The sequence below is a fragment of the Kryptolebias marmoratus genome, linkage group LG17 (assembly GCF_001649575.2).
Source record: "Kryptolebias marmoratus isolate JLee-2015 linkage group LG17, ASM164957v2, whole genome shotgun sequence".
NCBI classification, from domain to species: domain Eukaryota; kingdom Metazoa; phylum Chordata; class Actinopteri; order Cyprinodontiformes; family Rivulidae; genus Kryptolebias; species Kryptolebias marmoratus.
The window spans coordinates 41,770-47,306 of NC_051446.1; positions in this window are offsets into that span (position 1 = coordinate 41,770).

The following is a 5,537-nucleotide window of genomic DNA, read 5'->3' on the forward strand; positions in this document are numbered from 1 at the left end:
ATGTTGAAGCTTCCGCAGTAGACGGACCCTGCTTCATCTCAACTTTCTCACTCTTAACTCGTTTTACTCTAACCATCTTTGAATAGATTGTGCTGAGCAGATAGCTGAGAAAGTGTACGGATAGGATCATTTTTAAAGGAATATTGAACCCTCCCCCTTTTGTTTGATTGGATAAGATATTCTCAGAAGTTTTTATTACAAATGCATATATATGTGCGTTCGTGCTTGGGGAGGGATTAACAGTGTGTGCGTGTGCGTCCCAATAGGACACGGTCGTAAACCTAATATTTTGAGTTTTACTCCAGATGAAAGGTACCACGAACAGAAAGATTTAGAACCGGAAGGTCAATAAAGGTCAATACGGCCGGGGTAGTAAAACTGTCACTTTGAGTTTGACGAGAGGTGGATGACATTAAAGGTCAAAAGGTCAGGGTAATAAAACTGTCACTTTGAGTTTGACGAGAAGTGGGGTATATATTCTCTTTGGTCGTGCAGATTAATTAAGGTCCAGCAATCTGTGATGTGAGCTGTCTTTCTATTCTTCACAGACTATTTCATGTGTGCATTTTTCCCATTCTGCGCAGCTGCTTCATTCAGCTGGAAATTGATCACTTTGGAAAGGCCACTTCTCTTGCTCTGATCCCATAATGCTTGGTATCACTGGAAAGTTGGGATTGTAAGCTTTATTTCAATATATGCTGCATGTTCCTAGGACCTTCCTGCCCATAATTACAGCTGGAAACATTTGACCTTTTTCCCGGCGTTCACCATCATTTGGGCTTATAACAGAAACTGCCCTCACAAAACAGGCCACAGCTCCCTGAGACTGCATGCACACAGGCAGCAGTCTCTCGAACATGGAAGCAGTTACATCTAAAAATGGTGAATACACGAACGTTTGTGTGGGCTGACAGTGAGATTGGATTGTTGCTACGTGTTGCAAAGGGTGAGCAGCACAAACACCACTCTGCTAACCGCCATTATTACTGTTGTTGATCTACTCGTGCATGCACAAGACCGCTAATCACTGCAGCCGTGTGTGGTGTGCACATGCTATTTCACAAATTGCGGCTTCTTTTGAAATGCAAATGTGAGTGTCCGAAAAAGTTCCATCCTGTGAGCTAGATTGAAAACGTTTCAGTGTCAGAGAGTCTGATTGCGTTGTCGTGTAAACGAAAGGCCGAAGCGCAACAGAAACATTAGTTTCACTGCAAAACAGCTTTGTGCAAATGGCCCCCTTAAATTTGGGGTTTACGGTGTTTTGAGTATTCATTATCTTGTCCAAAATGAAAAAGGTAGCTGGAATTTCCTTTTTGTAGTACTTTATCAAAAAAACAAAGCCATGAACAATGACGAAATGGAGAAGCGCATTCCCATTTCAAAAAGCTAAGAGTAAAAACCAACATCTAGCTTTGAAATGTCTTCAAAGAACTTATTTGAGGTGCTAAAAGATGACATCCTGTCACACAGTAAGCTATTGTTTGTCTGACGACTCGGTCGAAAACGGGAAAGGACGAAAATGGAATGCAAGCGTGCGTCCATAGTCATAAAACAATATGTCGACAAATACAAAAACAATTGCGAGCAGTCTAAAGACGCATCAGGGTTAATGATTACCAAAATTAGACAGTTCTTACCTGTCTTTGCCAGCGTTAAGGGGAGTTAGCTCAAATGGTAGAGCGCTTGGCACTAAAACAAAACCAAACTTGTTTGTATAATTTTGTTGCTACAATACTAAGTGAAATTTGTATTTGTTTATTTGTCACAACAAAATCAAATATTAACCACACATTTGCGGTGATTCATGCATTGAATTATAATCATTTTTTACCCCCGCGATAAAAATGCTATACTAACAACAAGAAGAAAACCTAGAATGCGACACACATTTGCCTGTTAAAAAAGAAAATTTGTGTAAACTCAACGCTCAGCAAAGTATTCCGGAGAGATGTCGATGAAATGACAAATTTATAAAGTATTCAGGAGGTGGAACGTAACTGGACAAAAGTAAGCCCACCGGCTCGGGACGCGATTGGCTCTGGTCAATAGTAAGCCCAACTACTTGTGACATGATTGGCCCAGAGGAACATGAGTCGCGCGCTGATTGGCTGGTTGGGCTTACTTTGGCTTACTTTGCTCTAACATTAGAATGCTTCTGGCGCATGCGAGAGGTGGTGGGATCAATGCCCGCGTTCTTCACCAAACTGGATTTCTTATCATTACAGAAAAAACAATATCCATCACTTGTACTTCATCGCAAAGTACATTGTGTATCATCTATTTAAAGGAAAAAGCCTTTGAAGGCACTCAAACGAGCTCTCTTCAGTTGTAATTAAACGCTAGGGTTAGGGTTAGGGTTCTATGCATTTCAAGAAACTGACTAGTCATTGCTCAGTATGTTTAGGCTATTACTGGGAGCCAGGAAAGCTTATGCACAAACAGTACACTTATCTAGTTCTTTTTCTACAGTTGTTTATCCAAGTTGTTCATCTCCAGTTAAAATTAAACATGGAGAGGTATGCAAACACGTTATAAGAAATATCAAAGCAGGTCAAGGTTAGAGTTCTGAAACTGTGAATCTTTCAAGGGGAATTAGCTCAAATGGGAGAGTGCTTGCTCTGCGTATGAGAGGAGGTCGTAGGATCAATACCTGCATTCTCCATGATACATTGTCACATAGTGCTAATGTGAAAACAACCTACTTTAGATACTGTTTGCACCATCTTAAAGTTGAAAATGGGAAGAAGCTCAACATTAATTGTGCTTGAAGGAGCCCATTTTAGTGTTGACTATTAAGTGTGATCCTACTGCACATGTCAAACTGCTGTACTCAAACTAGTGCACATATAGCACCATGACTTATATGCAGTAATTTGTGTGACACAAGAGCTTTTGTAGTTAGAAGTGTAGGTTTGGCATTTACAGTGATTAGACTGTTCATTGTCTCATCCAAAATGGAACCAGTAGCCTGAATGCCCTTTTGCAGTACTGTATCAAATCAAAACCATCAGAAGAAGCATTGCCATTTCACAAAGTTTTGGGGAACAGTAGCACCTGGCTTTAAAATTTATTTGACATCCTTAAGGATGACATCTTGTCACAAAGATGCGTTCTTACTTATAATTAATATTGAGTTTTTTTTATGAGGACTTGGTTAAGACAAGCATAGGACCTAAGTTTGTTCCCATTTTATGTCCTGAAAAGTCCAGAAAGCCCACACAACGAGAATGGGATTCCAACCAACGTGTGCAGCATCCTGGAGCACTCCTTTGTTTAACCACTACATGCCTGCTCAAGCTCAAATCTTAGAAACAACAAGATGAAGTACCATAACTATGCAGATTAGACACAGATCCACAACACTCTCTCACCTGCTAATTAAACACTATTTTATGCATTCCAAGCAACTAAGTAGTCTTTGCTCACTAGTTTTAGGTACTTTTGGGTGTCCTGTTGGGTTTAAAATGTACACATGTTCACTGTGTGGTGAGAATCAAACAGAAGGTACTGATCTGTGTGGGTTGGTTTCCTGTAGACCTTAATGTTGAGGTTGTCCTCGCTTTCCATGTACACCAAACAATCCAAAAAAGACAGCTTGTTGTCACATGCATTTTCTCTGGTGAACTTGATGTATTTGTCAACAGAACTGAAATGTCTGTTGAAGGCTTCTCATTTCTTAGCTTGGGCTTTGATCCAGGCATCGTCCACATACCTGAACCAATGGTTTTGTGTTTTTTCCTTCAAAGGAGTTCAGGGCTCTCTGTCTCTCCATGTAGAGGTTGGCCACAATGGGTGACACTGGAGATCCCATGGCACAACCATACTTCTGTCTGTAAAAACTGTCATTATACTTAAAACAAGTGTTTAAAAGACAGAGGTCTGGAGTGAAGTTGGTCCTGTTGTTTAAGTCATTGTCTTCTATAAGTAATTTTCTGACGGTTTCCACTGCTTCTGACGTTGGTATACAAGTGAAAAGAAAAGTGACATCAAAAAACGCAAGGTTTTCTCTTGGAGCTAGATTCAAATGTTGAACTTTTTTAGTAAAATTAATGGAGTTCTCTATGTGATGTGGTGTGTTTCCAACAAGAGGAGCTGGAATACCAGCAAGTGTGAGGATTTGGGTTTTTTGTGTTTTCAGTTTGTTATTTTTATTATCTTGTTTCTATTCTGAGTTATTGTTTCAGTTTAGTTTTTCTTGTTTGTGTTGCTGTCACTATTCATTCCTCCCCAGTTGTCACTCACTCGGTCTCCTGTCACGCCAACCTCCACCTGCCGGTAATGTCATCATTCCACCTGTGTCCACTCATCCTAATTACCCTCAGTGTTTAAAAACCCAGTCATTTCTCCCACACCCTGCTGGTTCATTGCTCTCTGTTCCCTGTTATGCTCTTGTTACCTGCTGCTATGTTCTGCTCCATGCCTTGTTCCTTTTTTGTTAAGACTTAGTCCTTTATGTTGCTGCCTCGTCAGCCTTTTGGTTTTTGTTTGTCTTGTTTTAATAAATTAGTCTTCTTTATAAAATGAGTCTGCATTCTGGGTTCACCTCCTTCCCCACCATACCTGACAGCAAGTTGTTTTGCAATTGAGGTAACTGGTCTGCCTCTGTGCCATCAGGCCATGAGGCCTGAGCTCCCATTTTGAGACACACTGTCTTCAGCCACAACGCCTTCTTAGGAAGTGAATCGCTCACATTGTCGAAAAGCTACTACAGTGATTGCATATGTGGAAAGTTATCTCTTGTGTTGCACACCCGAACGATTGAAATGTCGAGGCGCGCATGGGTTGTCAATAACTTTTACTGTCCATTTTTCGAGGCATACAAAACAAAACAGGCATACATTAGCCCAACGTGCTTCACATTCATCTCGCTGTTCTCGTCTCTCTGCACATATCGGGGATTTTTCTTACCGATCTTCAGGACCCCGGGCTGCCCCTGGCGCCTGTTTGGACTTACCCTAATTATTCTTATCAACATGTATTTCAATATGCAGACTAACATGAACAATACAGTCCTTAACTCTTAATTACAAAACAAACAAAAGTATTTAAAGGAAGGAGATGGTTACAGTATCTTTTTTAAAGAAGTGGAGGGGCCCCTTTGACCTATAGTCCCCTGTAACTGGTCTCCCACACTTGCATGTCTGAAGACCCTAGCTTATCACCATAAATGTATTGTTCAGGTCCGTCCCAGTGGGACGTGGGTGTCTTTTTACTCTAACTGGGTGTGGTAAGGGTTAATAAAAACAAGCAGCCCCAGAGAAACGGGGGATCTTCACAGATTGGGCCAGAAGTCCCGATTCGGCACAGACTCTGTTGTTTTGAATAAACTCTCACTGTTCAAGAATAACTTATGTCTGTAAAGTCATTTCTTTTGATCAGTACATCGTTGCTGCAATTATGAAGACCCAGAAGAACGTCCACCTTTTGAAGACACTTCACAACAACAGAAGCATCCAATTTGAAATAAAAAAACCTGCTATAAATTGACATTATGTTCTTTTTCATCACAAAGACAACCTTTTTTTTTTTTTTTTTTT